The sequence below is a fragment of the Macrotis lagotis genome, chromosome X (genome assembly GCF_037893015.1).
Source record: "Macrotis lagotis isolate mMagLag1 chromosome X, bilby.v1.9.chrom.fasta, whole genome shotgun sequence".
NCBI classification, from domain to species: Eukaryota; Metazoa; Chordata; class Mammalia; order Peramelemorphia; family Peramelidae; genus Macrotis; species Macrotis lagotis.
Window position 1 is genome coordinate 609,480,175 of NC_133666.1, and position 26,262 is coordinate 609,506,436.

Sequence of the window (26,262 nt, forward strand, 5' to 3'; positions counted from 1 at the left end):
GTTGATCTCATTCTGAAAACTCCTTTTTTCTAAATTCATTTATTTCCTAGTTCTTATAATGACCTTTGTGATCAAGTCTTTTGTGGAGAGGGGGTCAATAAGCTAAGAATCAGTAGACCATCTTCTTTGGGACCTAACAAAATCACTTCTCCACTCTGAGACTCTCTCCTCTGAAAATGTAACAGTTGGACTTGATGAACAATAATATCCTATTCAGATCTAATCTATCCCTAAATAAGTTACTGAACTTTCTGAGGTTAAGACTTGAGCCTGATAATATAATCCATATCTTAATTTCTCTGGGGCTGAGGTCATTCTTTGGTTAGTTCAATTCATCCAAGAACTGGAGTTCTATCCAACAATCCTGCCCTTTGTGACTACATCTCTAGATAGCTAAGGTCACCTCCTTAGAGTGTGATTTCCATGGCTAAAGTTGTTGGCATATCAATATCAAAGTCTAACATTTCATAACTCATTTGAATAAATATGTAAACCATAGCCAAAGTAGAGCAAAATACCACCCATATGTCTCCACTTATATACCTAAATATAAAGGTCTATTGACTTTACTTATTGATTTGGTTACATAATTTATTAAAGATAGATGAAATAGATTAGGTCAAATGCTCATATAAAGAGAAACCCATGTCCAGACATGTATTTTCTTGTTTGCTTTCCAGGATCTTTGGGAGAAGGAGGAAATTCCCAAAGCCTCCTTTTCCCACAGCTAATGGATATTAATTTAGCAAAGGGATATATTCAGGATCCCTATCCCAGGATTATAGACTCTAGCAGAGTAAAACAGGAGGAAGTTGATGAGAGAAATACAGAGTATAGTGACTAAAGGCTGAACTTGGAGTCAGGAAACCTGAGTTCAAATACCATGTGTGATACCATGGAATTATGGTCAAATTATTTAAAATATCCAAGTCTTGGTTTTTTTCCTATATTAAATGAAGGAATTGAATCAGACAACTACTAGTGTCTCTTCTAGCCTGAAATCTCCAGTCTTATATGAAATCAGTCTTCCCTTCCATTTTGGTGCAATGACCTCTACCAGTCTTGAAACTAATGATCTTCCACCATGGTGAGTCTTCCTGGAGTTTAGAGACCATCTGTCTCACATCTGTGCAATAATTTGGCTCAGCTCTCCACTCTTCTCTCAACCCATCTCCATCTTGTTTACTCCAATGTTGAAACTATCCAGGAAACATGCTCCAAGAGTGAGTGAAACTAACCATCAGAACCAGGAAGTTCATGAGTAACAGACTTCTTCAGCATGAATAGATGATTATAGATGTCCTTCAACCTGGAAAGGTCACAATGCCTAAGAGTGAAATTTGAGAAAAACTGGCTAAAATGTACAAGACAACTCAACTGTCATTTTTGTCTTTGGATTCAAAAACCTTTCTGGAAGTGGCAAAAATCCAGGTTTTGGAATGATTTATGATTCCTTTAACTATGCAAAGAAAAATGAACCAAAGCAAGGCATAGTTTGAATGAGAAGAAAAGGACATTAAGAAAGCAACAAAAGGAAGGCAAGAATATAACAAAGAAAAGGAGGGGTACTACAAAGGCAAATGTCAGTGTTGGCAAAAGCAAGGAATAAAAGATACTATGTAAGATATTTATTCATGAAAATAAAATGCATTTTTTCATTGGGGCATAAATAAATCTTGTAAAAATATTTTTAAAAAAATGATCTCCCCTTCATCCACCTCCTGTATCTTTCCAGTCTCTACACTGCTCCAATATCTGAATTTCATTCATTCATTCATCCATTTCATTCCTGTCCTCTCTGGTCTTCTTTGTGTATGCCTAGAAGATCAACCAATGTAGTTGCTATATATGTGCCCTGCCAGGATCAGTACTCTCAAGAACAAAATAGATTAAGTGGTGAATACTAGTGCATATGTTATGAGATTCTATACTATTTTTAAACATTATGCTCATTTCAAACCTGGGTTCCAGGAAAACATCTGATCAAAGGCAACCGATATCTATTTTTGAGTCAATATCATCAGAAATATTTTCACCAGTCTTGGTTTCCTGAAATCAGTATTGAGTTCTAAGGAAAATAACAATTTCAAAAGATAAAGGGGCAAGATGTAGGCCAAGGTTATAGTCATTGTACAATTATCAGGGGTCAATCTCACATCCTATTCCTACAGGTGAGTTGGGATTCTCAGAACATTGGTAATGTCTTCTCCTCAAGGTTCTAGGGGTTCCCCTGAAGGTTTGGATTCTTCTCTAATACTACTGGCTCAGGGTTTCAATCTGGTGTATTCTTTATCAAGCACCAGTTACTATTATTAAATCCCATATATCACTGATTAATCTATTGAAGAGGACTCCAGTATTATTCAAACAACTTGTTAGTTTGCTCCTCATTATACTTAACTCCTGGTGAACTTTGAATCTCTGGAAACATATTCATCAAGTAGGTTTCTGTTGCCTCACCAGGCTCAACTGACAGACAAAATGTGGATTTTGGATTTTTAAAACTTACAAGGTAGCAGCCATTTACAATATTCCTCCAAATAAAAATGGGAAAATCATAGACCCTATAGAGACAGAAGCAACATCAGGTTCTTGTGCTTGTGAATGGAAGATTGTATCAACTAAGAACACTGTACAAGCCCAGAAGAATTGGATTCTCATTGGTCAGTCCTCTGTTATACATGAAGTAGTATCATAGAGGTTGGAATATGATTTTCTGACACTCTGTTTAATGTTTCATTTTTTTCCACTGTAGCACATCAGCTTTATCTCATAAATCTGGTACAAATCAAACAATTTGAACTTTTGAGGGATAGCATGGGACTAGAATTCATGTAACTGCATTATAGGAAATCATGTAATAACTGTGTTATTGTTTATCCTTTGTTCTCAAAGAAGATCATGGCATCAGGGAGATGACATGAATTGGATTTGAGTGAGGGCAGCTGTGCTAAGTTTCCATTCTCACATCCTCCTCTGGATTCATCTTGGTCTATTGGCCAGAAATGAATCCACCGACTGATGGTCTGTGATCCTATAGTATTAAGTGAAGGATTGATTGATCAATGTTAAGTTACTTGCCCAAGTCACACAGCAATAATTATCAATTGTCTCAAGCTGGATTTGAATTCAGGTCTTCATGACTTTAGGGCCAGTGCTCTATCCACTCACTGCACCACCTAGCTGTCCTAACTAGAATCAAGTTCTGAGGATTATCTGTGCTTTCAATTATCCAGAAAAATTCCATTACTGGAATAACCTGGTCTAGGACCTGAACAATTTACAAGAAGACCTTGCCTGATCACTCACTTCCATTGGCAGGAAGGATCCTTGGGAGCAACTATTCTTCCTCCTTTAGCATCTTGTGGTTGCTCTTGGGAAGCTTTTTTTTCATGAAGATGATTCCCAAATGCAATTGTTTCAAGAAGATGCAGGAAGAAGAGAATTGAGCAGTTAAACAATTTATTGTTATTTTAAAACAGGAGTGGAAAAAAAAATCACACACAGAGTGAGAAAAATATTCCAAGCAACCCAGTCACCTCTGATCCAGCACTCCTGTGAACATTATGATTAAGATTAAAAAGGAAAAAAAGGAAAGAGAAAAAAAAAACTATAGACTTGCTGAGAAGAGACACAATTCCCTAGACATATTTATTCTCCAAAGCTTGCCTTGCCCTGTTGACAGTTTAATTATGGGGGTAGAGAGGGAGAAGGGACTAGATGTGTAGTCACTCCCACTTACTAAATACTGGCTTGGAGGTGCAGCTGAGGGGTGGGAGAAAGGAAAAAAGGGAGTAAAGTCCTATCTGGTAGGAAATCTTCACATTCCTAAGGAATAACCATAATAATAGTACTTATCATTACAATGCTTTATAAATTTACAAAGTAATTTCCTCTAAATATTCCTAAGGGAGAGAATGCACCCAATGTTATCCCCATTTTTCATTTCAACTCCAAGAAGTCATGATTCTCTAAGTGTAGAAAACCTCTGTGATAAAGGTCAAAAACTTTATTTTACTAGAAAGTATGCTCCTAGAGGCCAAGGATTGTCTTCTGGTTGGGGGGAAGGGGTATCCTTCCCACCACCAGTGCCTAGTAATGTGGCAATCTAACAGAAGCATTTATTTAAGCATTTACTGTGTTCCAAGCATTCTTTAATCACTGTGAATAGAAAGAAAAAGCAAAAACATACTGGTAAATATTACATGTATAATAAATGTTTATTGGTTGATTGATGATTTATCAAAAGCAATCATCATGTGCTAATGTATCCTTCACTTAATACTATAGGATCACAGACCTAGAGCTGAAAGGTACCTTAGAGGTCATCTAGTCCAATACCCTTCTTTTTTTAGTTGAGGAAAGTGAGACTAATGATTTAAATGATTTGCTCAAAGTCACACAAGTACATTCAGAGGTTGGATTTGAACTGAGGTCCTGAATCCATTGTTCTTCCCACTACCTAGTGTTACCACCAATAATAAATTAAGTTTCTACTATGTACTAGGTGTTAGGTTAATCATTGGGTATACATACCACACTCTTAGGTACTGTTAACGATTTAAGTACTGTACCATCCTTTCCTCTCAGAATATCAGATCTTATAGTATGATAGAACTAACAGATGGGCTTTCCGACTTCAAGAGATAAAATAAGGCACCAGGGAAAATCATAGACCCTAGCTTGGAATATAGTCTGTAGAAGGAATTTTTTGGCAATTTCAAGAGGAAAAGAAATCTCACACTTTATGTTGAGTAACTTCTAAAAAGCAAACAGGTAGACCTGCCCCCTCAAAGAAAGGGAGATTTAAAGGCCAATTTCAGACCATCCTTCAGAAAATTGTGTGGTTATCATATAATGAAAGGATGAGTTATAACAATTTTTCCCCAGGCTAGAAATGCTATGAAGTATTGATGGCCAATGCCCAGGAGACAGTTCTGAGAAATTTAACAGAGATGAAAGTCACATACTATATTTGGATCTCAAAAATCAAATGCACAAGAGTAATATGGGGGAAGTGTTGCTAGACAACAGTCCATGTGTAAAAGATCTGCAGGTTTTAGAGGTCTAAAAGCTTGAAAGCAGTCATGGTTTCAAGCATGACTTGGTAGTCAAGAAAAGGGGATGTGTGTAATTTTATGTTAGATTGCAGAATTTTTCATGTTCAGAGAAATTTAGTGTTCAGAGAAAAGGATAAGGAAGAACTGTTTCATTCTATGCCAGGCTATCTAGTTCTGGAAAACTATTCATTTCTTTTGCCATGATTTAGAAAGAATATTGATAAGCTGGAGAGTATCCAAGGGACAACAATCAGCTTATCAGAGTACTGAAGGGAATGGATATGATATTGCAATTAGTGGAAGTAACTTGAGGGTTAATCCTAGAAAAGGCTCAAAAAGGGCATGATGGCTATCTTTTGGTATTTGAAAGGGTGCCATGAGGAAGAAGAATTTTACTTCTTTCTCATCCCTCCAGAAGGGATAGGGTAGGAAGTTTGGAAATTCCTTTGAGACTCTCTAAAGTAGAGGGGGTTGCCTCAGAAGAGGGAAAGGAAAGGTAGTCAGGTGTTTGTTTTGAAGCTAAACAGTAGATATGCTGAAGATCCCTTCCTTATAGTTTTTCCATCTCATCAATCTGGTCAAGTTTCTTTTTCTCCTGAGAAACCTCTTGCTTTCATACCCTTTCTGATCTTCTATCCACAGGGTTTGATATATCCAAACTATAACTAAGAATTGGAGGCTGCTTGTGGTCTTTCTCCTTTTAAAAGATCAAGTTAGTTTTGAAGTGAGCAGGTCCAGCCCTATGAAGAACAGAAAGCTTTTTTCTCTACCCTATCATATGATTCTTTGCTATCTCCCTACTATGAAGATTAATTAGTGTAACTGGAACCAAGTTTGGATGGAATGGGAATTATTACTCTCACTCCTTGTAAGTAACTAGAAGATCATGATGTGACTTTTCTTTTTTTTCTTCAAGCCAAAAAGATGTTAATATGGTCCACTCTAGAAATCTATGACTATCAATTCACAAAACTCCTGGAAGCCCTTTAAAAACCATGATTAGTTAAGTTGGTAAATTAGAAAACCTATGTCAGCTTCTTTTAGGTCTGCTTGCTTTTGTATTTTTTGTCATCTCAAAAACCTTCAGTGGTTCTTCTCTATAAATAACATTCTTCCTTGACATTAGAGTTCTTATAAAACCAGAATTTCATATGATTTTTTGGTTTATAAAAGAAAGATTGTATTTATTTTGAATTTTACAATTTTTCCCCTAATCTGTCTTCCCTCCCCGCCACCCCCCACAGAAAACAGTCTGTTAGTATTTACATTGTTTCCATGGTATACTTTGTTCTAAGTTGAATGTGATGAGAGAGAAATCATATCCTTAAGGAAGAAAAATAAAGTATAAGAGATAGCAAAATAACATAATATGAAAACCTGTTTGTTAAATTAAAGGTAATAGTCTTTGGTCTTTGTTCAAACTCCACAATTATTTCTCTGGATACAGATGGTATTCTCTATCACAGTTACCCCCAAATTGTGCCTGATCATTGTACTGATGTAATGAGCAAGTTCATCAAGGCTGATCATCAGCCCTATGTTGCTGTTAGGATGTACAATGTTTTTCTGGTTCTGCTCATCTCACTCAGCATCAGTTCATGCAAATTCTCATATGTTTTTCCAACAATCTCCTACTACTTTTTGATTTTGCTTTTGGACTATTTGACTTTTTTCAATTAATAATTTATTTTTGTCCAGTTATCTAAAGATAATTTTTTTCACAGAAATATTCCATGAGAATTTTGCCTATGCTAGCTAAACAACTAAGTTCTTTCTAAGGACAAGCTCAAATGCCATCTCTGAATTAAAGTCTTCTCAGATTTCTTTACTCAGAAATAATCTTTCTTCCCTTAGATTTCTCACCATTCCTAACTTCACACATCTTTTTTGCACTAATTTCCTTCTAGTTTATACTTCTGGACTTGCCTAGAGATGACAAAGACATTTTCTGACCCCTGAGGGATTCCAAGAAAAATTCAGAAAAATTAGGATAAATACATCAAAATATGAATAATATTCAAAAAATCTAGAAAATAAATTTCATAATAAGATCCTGTAATCATTCCATAAAAAGAAAAAGAAAAAATACTTCTCTGGTAGGAATGTAGAGTCAAAATATTTAACTGGGATTTTGTTGATTGTAGGGATCTCTGCACCAAGCCCAATGTTGAAGGATAATTGTAGAAGATTATTGACTAGATGTCTCCAGAAGGTCACAAAGTGATCAAAATAGAGGTGGGAAGAACCTGTAAGATTAGGGTCAAGAAACTGGTCCAAGCAGGTAGGCACACTGGAAAGAAAAGTTCAGGATTTGTCATAATGCTATGGTCATAATTAATGCCCCAAACACTTATCTGTACCTGTTCCAAAGTCCTCAAATTTCTCTCTTAATTTCCTTTGACAGTTTTCACTGTTTCTGTTATTTGGAATCTAACTCTTGATGATTAAGTTAGTAACATTTTATAATTCATTTTAATTGAAAAACATTTACTAATAAGTAGGATTTGTATTAACTTATTCATTCCACAAATATTTATTTGAGTACATGCTATGTGATTAGCCAATCAGATATGGATCTGAAATTGGTAAGGTTTGGCTGTGACATGATCTCATTTTCTTTCCTCTTTTTTCCTATCCTTACCAAATCAATGATGCCTTAGAAAGCACAGTACAAATCATAATCACAATAATGGTTAGCATTTTCATAGCCCCTATTATGTGGCAGCCAGGATGTTAAGCACTTTTTTAAAACAATTTTTATCTAGTTTGGCCTTTGTAATAGCCCTGGAAAGTAGTTGTTATTATTATTTTCATTTTACAGTAGAAGGAACTGAGATCAGGTCTTCCTGACTCCAGACAGAGTGCTGTATCCACTATACTACCTAGCTGTATAACCACTCTAATGCCTCTGATTTCTGACTTAGAAGTAGAAAGAGGCCAAACATTGTATGTAGACCACTGGAAAGACTGAAGTCTTCTAGTGCCATAACCCTAAGTGATTAATTTTAATTATTTAAAAATTCATTCTCATATTGAATCAAATAATGGTCAAAAAAACAACACTCATTTGTATTATCTTGTTTTATCTAGCCTTGCTTCCTACTTTTGCATATTTCTTTTAAAAATCTAAAATGTTTGCTTCATTCCCTCTGCTTCCATATCTGTCTCTGTAGACTATTTCTTCCTCCTCCTCAGAATTATTTTTCATAATGTTTTCAGAATTCCACTTTTGAAAGCTCCCCATACTTCCTGGGCAGATTTTCCCTTGAGAATAATAGGCAAGGAGATGATACCAATACTTTCTCTGAACCCTTTTAAATCTATTCTCTTAAAATCTATAGGGATATCATTCTATGGCCTTCCTCTTCTCTATCACAAACTCTAAACTAGAGTCATCCCCTCAACCTAAAATTCCCATCATTTCTTCTCTGGCAACCAGATCCTCTATTTGGTCAAAAACAGGTCTATATTAGCATTCATTAGGTCCTCTACCTTTTGTAGAGGTCAGGAAAGAAATTATCATTGCAGTAAATTAAAGGAAACTATGTATTCACTAGAGGTAACAAAGTGGCTTATTGGATGGAGCACTGGACCTAGAGTAAGGAAGATGTGAATTCAAATCTAGCCTCAGACACTTAGTAGCTGTGTGACCTAAACTCTGTTTGTCTTAATATGCTGGAGAAGAAAATAGAAAACCATTCTAATATCTTTGCAACAAACAAATAAAACAAAAATTCAATCATGGACAGTGTTGGTGAACTATGGTTCACAGGATCAGAAAGAGCCAGATATATTCACTGAATTAGGAGGAGACAAAGTGAACTGTAAACTTGGAAACTGGAAATTATGTTGGGATGGTAATGAAATGTCATATGGTGATAGCACAATAAAGCTTTTCATGGAGGCTAAAAAAAAGAAACCTAGAAAGGCTAAGTTTTTCTTTATTGTGTATCCAATTTTATTTAATTAATTATAGAACCCCAAAGTTTGCATGATCTCAGAAAGTAGCCAATACAATTTTCATGAAAATTGTTTATCAACGTTCTTTTCAACACCCCCAACAATTGGTTGTATAGTCTCTGTTTGAAGATGTCTAGGGACAAGGGATTCACTATCTGGCAATTTGGTTTAGTGAAAAGAGTGCCAAATTTTATTCCTAGCTCGTAGCATGAAGTCTAAGAAGTGAAGAAGTGATCAATCTTCCCTTCCCATTCCTCACTATTTAGCAGCAAATGGATAGTCATGTGATAAGCAATATCCTAATGCAGCTAAAAAGGAGAGAGGAAAATCCAATGATTCACTCATAAATATTTAAGTGGGACACAATAAAGAATATTGTACAAATGGATAAATCTTACTTGGATATACAGTTGAAGAAATATATTTGGGCCCAGGTCAGCTCTCTTCCCCACATTCTTCTCTTCTAGGTCTATAGAGCTTATCCTACCTGTTGAAATGTTGATACAAGAATCAACATCCACATAAGGGGTGAAGTAAACAAAAGGATAAAGTTTTCACAGAAGGAAAATTTGAGCCTAGACTGATCTCATTTATATAGAGGAAAAAGTATTGTTTATAAAGCTTCTTTGCATAAATCCTACAGTGCTAGATGATTGTCAAATTCTTCTTTTAACTCTTTTTTTGCAAGGTAATGGGTTTGAGTGACTTGCCTAAGGTCACACAGCCAGGTTATTATTAAATGTTTGAAGTTAGATTTGAACTCAGGTCCTCCTGATTCCAGGGCCAATTCTGAATCCACTACACCATCTAGCTGCTCCACTTCTTTTATCTCTTAAAGCAAGTTGTTCTACTTACAGATACTTCTAATTATTAGGAAACTCTTTATTATATTGATATAAATATCAATAAATCATACCATCATACCCACTGATTCTAGTTTTTTTCCCTCCGAGGTTGGACAAACAAGATTAGTCCCTCTCCTATATGAAAGACTAATAATCATCTTATGTCCTCTTTTCTTTATGATGGAAACTGCAAATTCTTCAAGTAATCATCATATTTTACCTCACCATTTTTACTGGACACTTTCCTACTTGTGAATTTTTTGTCTCAAACACAATCCACAGTATCAGCTTTGTCACACATTCACTAAATGAAATTTAACAAGTTGTCTTTCTGGATGTGTGTGTGTGTGTGTGTGTGTGTGTGTGTGTGTGTGTGTGTGTATGTCAACATATATCCTAGCAAGCTATTCAGTATTCATGACCCCATCCATTCAAATGTAATTTCACATGAGACTGAATATCTACATGGGGAAATTGGAAGGAAGGAAGGAAGCAAGGAAGGAAGGAAGGAAGAAAGGAAGTAATGAAGGAGGGAGAGAGGGAGGGAGGGAAGGAGGGAAGGAAGGATTTATTAAGTTCCTTCTTATAGTCAAAAAATATTATCTCACTTTATTGCCATTAACTACCTTGCTATTATTATCTCCATTTACAGGTAAGGAAACTGAATCGAATTTAAATAATTTGCCCAGAGTCATACCACTAGTAAATGTCTGAGATCAGATTTCATCTCAGGATTTCCTGATTTGGGGGGACAGCATTTTATCCACTGTACTTATCTAACTGTATTCTAACTGTTGCACAGAAGGAAAAAGAATTATGGGCAGGTTGATTCTGTGACATCATTTGATTCCATTCACATCTGTGATAGATGGGCAGGTTAATGAATGAGTTGTGAGGTGAATTTGAGAAGTTCTGTCATTAGAAAGAATTTGAGCCTGGAAGGCAAGGAACTTTATAAGGTTCTAAGTAGAAAGTAAAGCTCTCTAGAGCAGTCTGCCAAAAACTCTGCTAGAGTAGTTCTTTTCACAAGGAGAGGAACAAAGACTATTGTTCAAGGTCTCCTCCTTCATTCTTTCTCCAATGAGTGGAAGGATTAATCAGTATATTTGATCAGAAAAATCTGATTGTAATTTCAGGGAGAAACAGATGAAATTGCTTATCTATTCCTTTGCCAATGATTTTAATCCATATTAAATATTTTACTTCTAAATTCATGTTCCTTTTTTGGTCTGCTGGTAAAGATAATACAGGTGATTTTCAAGAATCCCAGCTGATGGCCTATGAAGGCTCAAGCCAATTACGATATGCTTATATCTTATATCTTCCAAAATGACCCATCCTGAACAAAATAGCTAATGTGACTCCAGAGATGAATGACCTCACAGGCAGTACCTGAGTTGACAGGATGATGTCTAAAGTTCCTTTCAACTAAAAATTATGATTCTAAGCTGGATCAAGGGAGAACTAGCAGTAGAATCAGCCAATACCAGGCTCTCTTCTCCCCATCTCAAACCCTTTCTTCCCTTAAACTAGTTCTTCCAGGAAATAGAATTGAAGTCAGCCCAATAAAGAACCAAGAATTCAAGACTCTTTACCATTCTATATTCCTGAACCTCTGACTCAAGAAGATAGATATTATTTCTATTCATTCACTTTTCCCTTTGGCAGCTGAACCTTGCTGCCAGAGCCCTCTTCATTGGGCTAATGAATTGAATGTAAAAATCATTATATCCTTCAGCTTCTCACCACTCGGTCTGACAGAGAAACATTCCTCAGGAAACTGAAAAGTATTCTGTAATAGGAGCATCTGAGCAGAAATCTACATCCTTTAGATCTCAAGGATGTTCATGATAGGGAAGTGTGTGTGTGTATATATATATATATATATATATATATATATATACAGTGATTGATGGAATATCAGTGATTGAGAACATAGAACCCTAGAAATCTTGGGAAGGAGATAATTTATAATCCATCTACCTCAGTTTGAAAGAGGAGAAATTGAGGCCCAGATATATATAGTAATTTGCCCCAGGGTCATTTAACAAGTTAACAGTTCTGAGGATTAGAACCCAGGACTAGAGGCACATAGGGGATGCAATGGATATAGTGCTATCCCTGAAATCAGGAAGAAATTAATCAAAACAGACCTCAGATACTTACTACATGACCTTGGACAAGTCACTTATCCTTTGTCTGCTTCAACTTCCTTATTTATAAAATGGTGCTAATCACTTGCTTCTCAGAATTGTTGGAGGGTCAGATGAGATAATACTTCTAAAGTGAATGTATGAAACATTTTAGAAACTTAATAAATTCTTGCTCCTTTCTCTATTGAAAGGGTACACTCAGTAAGACTTCTACCACCTCTGAAGAAGCCAATGAAAGCCTAAGTTGTTCTGTTGATCCTTGCCATAAATCAATTAAGCTACTAAGCATGGATGGTTGCTTTTTTTCCTTACTACGTTTTCTTAAACCTCCCTAATGTTCTGTAGTAGTAAGTGACCACTTCTCATACTATTGAAGAAAAATCAACAGAAGCTATTATTTGGAAACATATAAACACAACCATATGCCCACAGGAAGATTCTTGAAGAACAAAATCCCTTAAGTAATGAAAAAGAAGGGAGGGAACCTAGGCATACCAGCCTACAAATTATAGAGCAAAGAAACAACCATTAAAAGAATTTGATGCTGGGTAAGAAATAGAGGGTTTCATTAGTTGAACAGGTTATAAAGACAACATATAGAAGTAAACAATTACAGTAGCCTAGTATTTGATAAACCTGAAGATCTATCTATTGGAGTAAGAACTTGTATGATGATGATGTTCGTCTTTTGTTCTCAAAGAACTCATTTGGGAAAACTAGAACTCAGTCTTGCAAAAACTAGAGTCTAGCATCTTATAGCATAAACCAATATAAGTCCCTAATGACTATGTGAAAAAGAAATTAAATTTTTAAAAATTCCTCCAAACAGAACTTGAAAGGAGATTTTTTTTATGCTCTTAGGGAAAAAAAATCTAGTTTCTATCTACATTAGCTTTTCAGGCAGATTTTTCTACATTTAATCAGAAAAGAAGGAAGGCAACAAATATTAATTAAGTAATAACTATATGACAAATAACTGTACTAATCTATTTTACAATCATCTCATTTCATCTTCACAACAACTCTACAAGGTCAATGCTGTTACTATCTACATTTTGCAATTGAGGAAACTGAGATAGAAGTTAAGTGTCTAGAACACACAGCTTGTGTCTGATATTTATGACCCTGGCTTTCATGCCATCTTAAGTCTTACTTTAATGCTTTTATATTTGCTCAACCTAAAAAGGATTTCATTTTTTTCAACCTAGCCACAAGGAAAGAAGTGATTTTTAAAGACTAAAAACAGGGCAGCTAGGTGGCGTAGTGGATAGAGCACTGGCCCTGGAGTCAGGAGTACCTGAGTTCAAATTTGATCTCAGACACTTAATAATTACCTAGCTGTGTGGCCTTGGGCAAGCTACTTAACCCCATTGCCTTGCAAAAAAAAAAAAACCTAAAAAAAAATCAAAAACAGAGCTTCAAAGAGGTTAGGTCAAACTTCTTTGTTAATCTTGTAAAATTGATTGCCACTCAGTAAGATTTAAGAGATGAGACTAGGGGCAGCTAGGTGGCACAGTAGATAGAGCACTGGCCCTGGAGTGAGGAGGACCTGAGTTCAAATTTGATCTCAGACACTTAATAATTACCTAGCTGCATGGCCTTGGGCAAGTCACTTAACCTCATTGCTTTGAATAAATAATTTTTTTTGAAAAGGTGAGACATGATTTCTAGGCTTTCTAGAACATCATACCTAGACTTCCTACAACATCATACACCCTTTACTCTTTTAAAGCAAGGTAATATGTGATCATTTGATAAAATAGTCTTAGTTCAATTGCTGATGGTTATTTCTCCCTTTGCTGTAGCCTATTGAAACCTTTCTTCTCACTCGAGCAGCTTCTGGTGTTCAATTCACTATAAGGATAACATGGGGTGCATGGTATATAGTTAATAATTGTTTATGACCCCATGCTCATTACTTTCCCACCACATGAATGAGCCCTGAGCTCTTTCTGCATTACCCTCTTATGCTCTAAATTACAGCATCACTATAAATGCCACAAAACCCATATAATTTAAAATTGGATTCCATTAGCAATAGTTTGCACAGTTCCTGTTAATTGGATGCAACAGGACAACCACAGTCTATTACATTTCCCAAAACTCATTTGATCAGATTACAAATGTAGTCTCTCTTCAGGATCTGCCCTCCTAATTCAACTCAACTAAGATTAAGGTAGCACCTGCTTTGTCATACTCCTCCCCCCACTAGATGTCTTGTAAAATGTAAATCTGTAAATTTACAACCATTAATTAAAAACTTACCATGTTCCAGGTAGGGGCAGCTAGGTGGCTCAGTGAATAGACTACTGACCTTGGATTCAGGAGTATGGGAGTTCAAATCTGACCTCAGGCACTTGCCATTTACTAGCTGTGTGACCTTATGCAAGTCACTTAATCCAGATTACCTTGCATCCTAGAGCCCTCTCAGTTGTCCTGATTCATATCTAACTACTGAACCCAGATAGCTCTTAAGGAGAAAGTGAAGCTGTTGACTTAGCACAGCATCCCCTCACACAAATCCAATTCATGTACTTGTCAAGATATCATCTCCCTGATGTCTTGGTCTTCTTTGAAAATGAAGGACAAGTATTATTATTATTATCATTATTATTATTATATTCCAGGTACTATGTTAAATACTGCTGATATAACAAAAAAATTTTAGAAAGGTTTCTGATCTCAAGGAACTCATATTCAAAATCTAAGATTATATACATACACACATATTGTTGCATAAGATGAATACAGAGTAAATAGGAGATGAACTGAGGGCAAGGCACTATCAGTTGGGGGGATCAAGGAAGGCTTACTTTTAGAGGCTGCACTTAAAATTGGACTCTGAATTTACTAGGATGGTAGCTGTGTGAGAAGAAAGGAGACATTTTAAAAATGTTGTAGAGAAAAATGGTAGAAATTAAGCAACTGATTGGTACAGAAGTGTGAGAGAGCAAGATGTCAAAGATAAAAGTTTAGAACAAAAACAAAAAAACAACTCAATTCCTGACTTAAAACATCATGCAGTCTAATTAAGGGGATGCAACATATGCATAAGGTAAAATGAGGTGAAACAAAGGAGTGAGCCAGACAAAGGACTTGTGGATAGTTTGAATATATTGAGGAAGCAAGCTCCCTTGGAGAGGAGAGTCAAAGAAAGTGACATAGTGGTGCTGGTATTTGAAGTAAGCTGGAAAGGAGAGGAGAACGATGAAGGTCTGAACACGAATGGAGGTCGAAGAGGGCAGAATAAATTTAAGTAAAGTATCTAGCACATAGTATGTAGTTAATGAATGCTGGTTGATTGGTTGAAGTAACATCTCCTAGCTTGATTTGTCTGTTGCACTAAATGCATCAAAGGCATTGTACAAGCCTAGGCTTGAATCTGATTACAGAAGACTTAAGGGTGAAATTAAGAGTTTGTGGCAAGGAAGAGTCTTTGAGAATTCATGAATGTGAGAGTCATATGGTCAAACTTGTACATCAGGAAAATGGATTTGTAGCCCCAACACTTCAGTTGAATTTTTGGCAGTCCTACAACTTCCTGTGTAACCTGAAACAAACACATTAGCACTCTGTGCTTCACGTTCTCCAATGTAAATTGAGTATTTCTTCTGCATAAGAATTTTTGTAATGTCTCTTCCAGATAATTTAATTTAAAGACGGGAAATGAATACGAAGCTTTTACAATAATTCAAGGAATAAATGATGAAGGTCTTTCCCTTACAAATGAAAATCAACTCATACATATAAATTCACTATTTTGAGTTCATTTCCAAAGCTTCCCCATGTGCATGGAACTCCATAGGTTAGAACCCATTAAACACTTACTAGTCCTATCAATGGTTTTCTTTATCTTTTTTAACCAGAATTTACATTGGTCCAAACAAAAACATTTACTCATTGTCCACAGTACAAAGTATATACATATAATCAATCCATAAAGATTTATTAGGGACTAATTACACAGGCACTAGGAATGCAAAGATCAAAATGAAACAGTCTTTAACCTCAAAGAACTTACATTGTGTTAGGGAGACACTCCATGAAATATGCATAAATACACAGAATTGTGCAAAATAAGTACAAAATAGGTAGGTTTGTGAGGGTGGGGACTAGTAACTGGGAGAATAAGGCAAAAAGCTCATCTCTTAGAAGGTTGTACTTGAGGTAAATTTTGAATGAAGCAAGATCTAAGAGGCAGAAGAATTTCAGAGATGGGCAAAGCAAGTGGAAAGTCATTGAGATACAAAGATGGATTATCATGTATGAAAAAGAGTAAACAAGGTCTTTTGCTTTTGACTGAACCATGGAGTACAGGGGGAAGAATAACAGTGAGTTATACTGGAAAGATTAAACTGGGACTAGCTTATGAAAGACTAAATACTAAATATTGCAGTATTGTGCAATCCTAGAGACAATATTTAGAGTTTATTTTAAAAAAAGGAATTTCAGACTTGTGCATAAAAGGATTTAATCAACAGTTTTAGATTCCTTGACTGAGCCAATCAATCAATCAATAGTGTGTAAACTCCTTTATAACTAATTTGAGGAGTGTATCTGATTCTTTTAGCCAATTACAGGATATTTTCTGTGGGGCATCAACTGTCTGATAATGCTGTACAGGAAATCTATTGTGATTGGCTAAAATAATCAGACATCCCTCTGGTTCAATGCACAGTGCACAAATAGCAACTCAACTCAGTCCAGTAATGCTAAGTCTAGTTGTGAAGAAGATCCAATGAGCCCCTGGGAGAGAATTACATGGGACAGTGTTTCTCTTTTTCTCCCTTCTCTACCAAGAGACTTCGTGAGTTTTGGAGATTCTGAATCTTGACTGGAAGTCCTACCATTGATGGAAGTTGATAAAAGGGTTCACCAGGGTGAGTAGCAGTGTTGACTAGAGCATTAGTGATCAACAACAGAGGAAACACTTTCAGATAGATGTGGAAAAGTAGTAAGATTTCTCAGTATACATTCATCTTTCTGCCTAGAGCTCATTTTAATAGCATTGAGATTTGAACTGGCTTGGGGTCTTCATGTTGCTGATGATTCTGTAGTACCTCAGACCACAAAAGCAACAATTCTCTCTTGGAGAGGGGAGGAACCCAGTCAAAATTCTTCACTTCTAGAAACCTTGAAAACATTTACTCTCTTTGGATCCTCACAAATAATTTAGATGTCACCTGTAAAGACTTTTGTGCTAAATTCCTTTGTCAACACCTCCCCTAGAATATTTTCATATCACATGTAGCTCCTTAAACTTCAATCTTTTGCTCTCAAAGTCTACTGACTTGACATATCATGGAAGTTCAGAGTCAAAAGTAGCATCTGATTTTCAAACCAGAATCTCTTTATCCAGTGTCCCTCACAAGTACACAGCAAATATCTACCTGAAGATATATCTACCAGGGGGAAGAACTCATTTTCTCCCAAGATGGACCATTCTACTGTGGTTCAGAACTAATTAAGATTTTTTTCTTACATCTACCTGCATTCTTCCTTCCTGAAATTTCTAACAATTCTCATCCTAACTGCTTAGGCCAAGCAGAATAACTTTTAATCAAGTTTCTCCTAAACTGTTCTTGTTCCTTCTCAAAAATACAATAGAATTCATCCCTATCTCCCCAGCCCACCCTCCCAGGGAACACTCTATAGATAGTAAGGTCTCCTATTATATCCAGGGCCAACTCCAGTCCTTCTGATCCTTATTTGATCACTGGACCCAAATGAGTCCAGAGTAGAAAGAGAGGTTGCACTGTCCTCCCTCACTTAAATTCAATTCACTTGCTTGTCATTGCATCACATGACTGTCCCATGTAATTCTCTCTCAGGGGCTCACTGGATCTTCTTCACAACTTGACTTATCATTGCTGGACTGAGTTGAGTTGCTATTTTGTGCCTTGTGTATTGAACCAGAGGGATGTCCTTGGTCCTCTTCGAGAATGAAAGACAAAAGACAAAAGACAGAAAAGGGGAGCAGTTGGGGACATACTACCTGGTCCTCTCTTTACCTATTTCCTTTAGCTTGGTCTGATCTTACTGGCTTTAACATTAACATTTAATATGTTTATTTAACTACCAAACTCTTGAATCAGATGTGTAAATACAAAAGTGATTTTGATTTACTTTTGTTCATTTCTTAGGATAAGTTCCACAAGCTTCAAAAAAAAAAAAAGATGTAAACATTAACTGGGAGCATCATTTGGAAAAATACTTTGACTATGGGATAATGTTTGAAGTCCTTAGACCATATTTGAAACTCTCTATGTCATGGTTCAAGCCTATCATATGTCTCCCTCTTATAATAATTTTAGAATTATTAGGGACCCCATTATACAATTTCTTTCTGAAAAACCATCTCCCTTACGACATGACTGGAAAATGGTTATCAACCAGTTTTTACCCGAAGCCTCCAGGGAACAAACTCTTGCTACTCCCCAATACATCTCATTCTCTTTTGGATTATTCGTTATTAGGAAGTTTTTCCTTATATTGAACCTAAATTTGCTTCTTTGTAAATCAAGTTTTGTTCTTCTGGAGTTTCACAGAACAAATCACAGAACAAATTTGATAGAGAGGACAGGCCTTCATATCATTGAATGCAATGATTGTGTCATATCTAAATTTTATTCATAGCTTTACAATTACTTCCAAAGCTTTCTCTCCATTGAATTACTGCCTAAACTGTTTCCCATATAAAGATTTAGAACTATAAGGGACTTTAGATATCATTTTAGTCAAAACAGAAAAAAAGAGACTTGACACACAAAATTTCACAGTAAGTTGGATTCACACAAATTTTCTGAATTTAAATCTTTTGTTCTTGTATGCTATCTCATAGTTTAATTCCTTTTCCTATTTCTCTTCTCCAAATCTTCCCTATCCTTCAAATTTCTACCTTTGCCACAAAGGATCTCATGATCACTCCTGTCCAGGTTTTCACCATAATTGAAGAGCGTTTAGCCTTCATTGGATTATTCAATTCACTAAGAAGTCATATGCAGACTTGTGAAATATACTGTATTTGTTGTCTGGCACCGACTGCTTCAGGAACTCCTCCAGTGGCAATCACCTGGGGCATATGAATGACTTTTTACTCCACTGACTGCCAACATTTGTTTCTAAAGCCTCTATATTTTCTTTCAAAATTCTTATCTCCTAAATGTATATAGCCTTCAATAGATTATAGATAATATTCACATTCTTTAAGTATCTTATTTTATTCTCACAATACTGATGTTAGGTAGGGAAAGGATTATCATCCCCTTTTACAGATGAGGAAACTAAAACTCAGAGGTCAAGTAGCTCACACAAAGTCATACAGCTAAGAAACAGTAGAAGTAGGACCCAAACCTACCTTTAGCACAACATTCTTAGATCATAACAGAACTATTTCCATGAAGGGATTGAGGGACTAAGGAGAACAGGCAGTATAGTACTATTATTTTATTTTACCTAAACATCTAAGTACTGTAATTAGGTGGGGTAGGAGGGAACCAGGAAGACACTAACCCTGGAGTCTTGAAGCCTGGTTCAAAACCTGATTTTGTTACTTTTTATTTGCTATTTAATAACAAATTATTAATTTGTTAGGCAAAAATTCTTAACCATTATAGGTTCAAAATTTCTTTAGGAATGGACTTGATGTTCCCATAAGTTACTAAGATCTATGATCCTGTTGCAAATCTTGGAAAAGGATTGTGACAGTGAAGGGAGGAAATTAACCAAACTTTGCACTAATGGCTTAAATCTTGGAGCATTGCTTGGTTTGCATAAGCAATTTTACAAGCTCCAGAGAGGAATAGTTTTCTGATAAGTCAGTTTGGGCAGCTCTGAGTTCTGAGATGACACTTGACTTGAGCATCTGTAGTATGACACTCATTAGCTAAATGAAATTTATATTTGCTTCACCACAATTCATTTCCACATCACTACCAGCCATGGGAGAAAGAGAGCCAATGTCAGGACCTGCAAATCTGCTACAACTTATATTAAGAAAAAGCTCTCTTACCCTAAAGGACCCAACTTCCCAGGTGTACTCTGAATGCATATTTTATTGATGTCTACTTAGCTGTCAGTCTGAGCTTCTGGGGTCATGAATATTGGAGACCTCACTAAGCGCAAACTAGAGATATTAAGGCCAAACTAGATGCACTTGAATCATACAGGAAAGTTCCAGACAACATATGGAAACCATAGGAACACTGAGGCAGAGGGGTAGGTGCCAGAGAAGAGGCAGAAGTCATAGGTCAAGAGCTATTGATGTGTGCTCTAAGAAGCTAAGGGCAGCTAGGTGGCACAGGGGAGAGAGCACTGGCCCTGAAGTGAGATGGACCTGAGTTCAAATCCAGATTCAGACACATAATACTTACTTAGCTATGAGACCTTGGACAAGTCAGTTAACCCCATTGCCTTGCAAAAACAAAAATAAAGAATCAATTGTGCTTACAAAAGGAACAATGCTCCTTAGAAACACAAGAAAGCAGTTGAGAGTCAGAAGAGGATACCAGGATGTGGCACAGGGAAAATTTGTCTAAAAGAATTTAGCCTATTGACAGAATTTTTATTTTGTAGAAAGATGAGAAGATCTTTAAGGTCTCTTAGAACTCCAACATCCCATGTGCTACAAAGTTTAGCATTCTATGTTCTAACATAGAATATAGGTTAAAATTTGACCTCAGAATTACTAGCAGTATTGCTCAGGACAAGTCACTTCTGTCTGCCTCAGTTTCCTGAACTAAAGAATTGGGGTAATGACAGCACATGTCTTCCAGGGTTGTTGGGAGGCTCAAATGAGACAATATTTATAAAGTGCTCACCACAATACCTGGTATGTAATAGGCACTTAATAAATGTTTACTTCTTTTCATTTTTCTTTTCTTAACATCCATTTTCTATTTTTTTTTCTTTTGAGGTTATTCTATGAACTTTATTTTAACACTATGCTGTAAGCCCTTCTACTTCTGACATTCAATGTTCAAACAGTCTGTTTTAAACAGATCATATCCAGTTCTACCATTTTAAGATTCCATGGTTCTACTATTAATAAGAACACTAATAAATTTCTGGAGCTCGTAGAACTTTATTTTCATCAAGACTCCTTTTGAGAGGCAGCTAGGTGATACAGTGGATGGAGAAACAGAGTCAGGAGGATCCCAGTTCAAGTCCAACCTCAGACATGTAATTGCCTAGCTGGGTGTCCTTGGGCAAGTTACTTAATCCCATTGCTTTAAATAAATAAAACAAAAAAAAGATTCTGTTTGGTTTAGAAATAATTGAAGTAAGAACTTTACATTTTGTACATGTTTATTGATAACAAAGGTTCTATGGTACTTATGCAAAGTCTAGATTCAGTTCTGGGAGGGTCACAAAGAATTTTGTGCCTTTAATTTCCTTATAACTTCCCTCTTCTTTCTTATATTCCAAGACCTATGCTATTTCTTTTAGTATAGCATGGGAAAAAAAAAAAAAAACTACTGGACTAGGAAGTCAGGAAATCAGGATTCTAGTCCCCTATTTGCCAATTATTCATTTTATGACTTTGAACAAGTTACTTAATTTCTCTAAGTTTCTATCTGCTCCCCTCAAAAGTCTCTTCCTGCTCTAACATTCTGTATTCCTTATTCTAAATTCTTTTAATTATCTGAACATTTCTTTCCTTCTCTAACGTTGTATTCTAAGATTCATTACAGCTCTAATATTCAGTGGTTCAGGTTTTAAGTTCTTTTAAAAGATTGCCATCCTATATTCTATATTTTAAAGTTCTTCACCATTCTAACATTGTGTTCTAAGTTCCCTTCTAGATCTAACATGCTAAGTCTAACGTTCTAATTTTCCTTCCAAGTCTAACAGTCTACATTGCATATTCTAAGGTTCCCTCCATATCTAATTTTCTTTGTTCTAAGTACCTTTTTTAGCTTTAATATTCCTTATCCTAAAGTCTTTAATAGCTCTAACATCTATTATACTTTCTAGTTATGATTATTTATAATATGCATTCTAAGGTCCAGATATAGCATTTTACTTTCTAGGATGTCTTCAAGTTGTGCCATTCTCTGATTCCATAACTTATTTTCTGATACTTATGAATAAATAACTTAGACTCTTTCCTGAGAGTCAAATCAAAATGAGTCCTAAGCCATAGCTCATTTTATGACTTCAATTTATGCTCACTCTGCTTTTGGAGCAGCTGTCTGGTTTGTCTGGCAGAAGGGCCATTCCAGAGGTCATTGCAAGTCATCAGTGCTTTATGGTTTAAGAAAAGAAAACCATATGGGATTTTTTTTCCCTTTCCTACAGCAAATGAGAACACATGATCTCCTAATATAACTAAGGCCCTTTAGCCCTTTGTCACTTGGCCCACAGATGGAATTATGCAGATCATAGCTGAGAGACCAATAGAACAGTGAAAGTCCAATGGTCTATAGTGGTATGAAGCCTTTGCTGAAGGTGAAATTATTTACTGTGTAACAGGATGAGGCTAGAAAAAGTAATCCATGTACTCATAGAGGTTATGTCAGAGGGATAAACTAAAAAGAGAGAAGGCACACTGGATTCAACTTAAAATACATGAGTTAAAGTTTCTGCTCTGACATTAATTTTCTACATGATGATGGACAAGTCACTTTAACTCCGAAGCCCTGATTTCCACATTTGTAACATGATGATAATAATGCTTACATTATATACCTCACAACATGATTATAAAGAAATTTTTTGATAGAGATCCACAAAGATGCCTCAAGGAAGAAATATAACCCACTCTTCCCCATGTCTACCAATTCCAACAGTATCTAGAAAGGTTCCCCAGAGCAAGGAATGAATAGGAAATATAAAAAGAAACCTTAATTTGTCCTATTTTTGGTTCAAAATCACAAATTCAGCACAGAAAAAAGTGAACAACGTAGGAACTGTGGAAGACAGGAGGTCAACAGAAAGATCATATATTCAAGCCCAGCATTCAGACTAGAGCCCTGGCATTAGAATAACCCCATCAAAATCAGATCAGGAGTAGGCAGACAATGCAACTGCTCTGAATCCTGCTATCTGACAGGGGATAGGGTCAGAAACTGCCTAGAGAAAAATCTGTTTAAGAACAAGTTCTTAGATATTGGAGTTTGGAAAGTACACAAAGATAAGAATTAGATCTTATTCTAGATCAAACTAGATAGAGCTTACTAGAAGTTTGCAAATCCCTGTCTCTGAATATTCAGAGTGTTATTTTTACAGGAGCAAGTGAGAAATGTAAATGTCCACACTTCCCTCCAGAAAAACACAGAGACTAGATTTAACAAAAAAGTCACATGAAAGAAAGACTGGGGGGGGGGGGGGACTGCTAGGTGGCACAGTGGATAAAGCACCAGCCCTGGAGTCAGGAGTACCTGGGTTCAAATCTGGTCTCAGGCACTTAATAATTACTTAGCTGTGTGGCCTTGGGCAAGCCACTTTATCCCATTTGCCTTGCAAAAACCTAAAAAAAAAAAAAAGACTGGAAGAATGATTAAATAAGCAAACAAACACTCCCAAACTAAAGAAACTTTATGGTGTCAGGATTGCCCAAGATGCAAACCAGGAAGATGATAATTGCTCCAAAACACCTGTAAGACCCTGAGTTTCGAAACCTGTGAACTTTTGCCTGAATGCCTGTAAGACCCTGAATGTTGAAACCTATGAACTTTTGCCTAAATTCTGCTCCTAAGTCTCTGCCTGGTCAGCTCTCTGAGTTTCTGCCCGCTCAGCTCCTGGAGTTTCTGCCTGGTCAGCTCTCAGACCATGCAACAGTGGGGCTTCCCCACGACTTGCATCCAATAAGAACATACCGCACCATCTCAAGACAATCAGCAGGCAGATGTTTGAAACTCCATGACTGAACCATATATATAAGGACCTCCTCACTTTACTCAGGGTTCCAGGATCCTAGCCCTGTCCTAGGACGGAACCCTAGCTCAAGCTAGTTTAATAAACCCTTGCTATTGCATCTCCATCCCATCGTGTCCAGTGTCTCTGTTCCGTAATTGGGGACTTTTCTCAGACCCTAACACACCTACAAGCTAAATAAAATGCAACCTGGTTACAAAGTCAATATAAAACAGTGGTTCTTTTTTGTTTTTATTTTTTTCAAGGTAATGGGGTTAAGTGGCTTGCCCAAGGTCACACAGCTAGGTAATTATTATTGTATCAGAAATTGGATTTGAACTGGGGTCTTCCTGATTCCATGACCAGAGGTCTATCCACTGCACCGACTAGCTGCCCCTAAATACAGTGATTCTTAAAGTGTGATTTGAATACCCTGGGTTGTCCTTGAAATCTTTTCAGAGAAATTAATTTCACAATAATTTCAAGATATTTTAATTTCTAAAATTAGTAAATATAAATAGTTAAGATAAATATAAACAAAACCTCTTTGGGCAGAGCTTAATAATTGTAAAGAATGCATGAGAACATAATCTTTCAGAATTGCTAATGTAATGTATCTCATAAGACAAAGGAACTTATTTTTCTCCTAATCCAGGTGGATAAGGAAAAATCTATATATCAAGGAAGGAATAGGTAGAACAGGTATCTCTTGAATTTGACTTTCACACTGTCAAGGGAATACACTTGAAAGGATTTAGTGTAAAAATACATTCAACTCAATATAGAAACAGGAGGCAATGGAAGACAAAGAAAGAAATGAGAGGGAGGATAAATTCAGGAAAGAATCAGTTATAAGCAAAATAAATTTTAAGGACAGAAATAATCATGAAGAAGAGTTTAGGTGGATATTGATAACTTGAAAATTTGTTTATTTAACTATACCAATTTGTTAAAAAGATTTTTCTTATTTTTCCAATGGTTAGGGCAGAAAGTAGTTGGTGGGAGAGAAAAAAAGATGACTGTTAATTGAAAAAAACTTAATTTTTAGAAAGAGAAAATTTATTGTAAAAAATAAGGAGCCATATTAAAGAATTGGTAATATTTACCCAGGTCTTTCTAAGGAAATCCCAGAGGAGAGAAGAACAAAGATAGTGGAGAGATGCCAGGAACTTCTGTGAGCTTTTTTCAACTTCCCTCAGGAACTACATTAAATCGAACCTCTAAATAGATTCTGGAGTGACAGAACCCACAAAAAAAGACAGAATGGATCAATTTTCCAGCTTGAGATATCTTGAAAGGGCTTTGGGAAGGTCTGTCTCCCTTGGAAGAAGGGGGAAAAGCCAGCTGGAGACTCTTAACCACAGCATAGAGCAGCAACTAAGGTCCCTTGGTCCCACTTCAGCAGGCAGGCAACACAGCAGGTCAGCTATGAAGCTTCCAGTCCCAGTGCAGAAGGCAAATTGTAAGACCCAGAATCCCTGTGCAGAAGTAAGACTAGGTCAGGCACCTCCAGCAGAGTGGGGAAACTGCTAGCCCCTGAGATAAAAGCATGTCCCTGGCCCCAACACAGGAAACTTGGGACAGTTCCCTCTGTGTACCAGGTGCAGAGGTCAACTTTAAAAACTATCAACTAGGCAAAAAAATGAGTAAGAAACAGAAAAAAAGTCCTGATCATAAAAAGCTACTATGATGACAAAGTAAATCGTCAAAAACAGCATCTCAGAAGAGGATAGAGGAAAAACATCTACATGTGAAGCCCCAGAGGGGAATATGAATTGATCACAAACTCAAAACATCCTATTGTAAGAGCTCAAAAATGATTTTTAAAATAAAGTTTAAAAAAAAAAACTTGAGAAAAGAAATGAGAGGTATGCAAGAAAGAATCAACAACTTAGAAAATGAAGCACAAAAGTTAACTAAAGAAAACTTCTTAAAAAAATACAATTCACCCATTGATAAAAGGAAAATATTCTTTAAAACCAGAATTAGTGAAAAGAAAAACTAGAGAAAACAACTCCTTTAAAAATAAAATTGGCCAAATGGAAAAAAAGATACAAAGGCTAACTGAAGTAAATAATTCATTAAAAATTAGTCTTGAGCAAATGGAGGCTAATGATTTTATGAGACAATAAGAATTAAAGTATTTTTTTTTTAGGTTTTTGCAAGGCAATGGGGTTAGGTGGCTTGCCCAAGGCCATACAGCTAGGTAATTATTAAGTGTCTGAGTCCAGATTTGAACTCAGGTAATCCTGACTCCAGGACTGGTGTTCTATCCACTGCCCCACCTAGCCACCCTGAATTAAAGAATTTTTAAATGAAAAATAGAAGAAAATGTAAAATACCTTAATGGAAAGCAACAGAACTGGAAAATAAATTCAGAAGAGATAA

The 26,262-nt window shown here is 36.2% G+C and overlaps 1 pseudogene; it reads left to right on the plus strand.

Moving 5' to 3' along the window:
* The first annotated feature begins 1,190 nt into the window (after positions 1-1,190).
* On the plus strand, positions 1,191-1,609 carry LOC141503494 (small ribosomal subunit protein eS24-like; annotated as a pseudogene).
* The last annotated feature ends 24,653 nt before the right edge of the window (positions 1,610-26,262 follow it).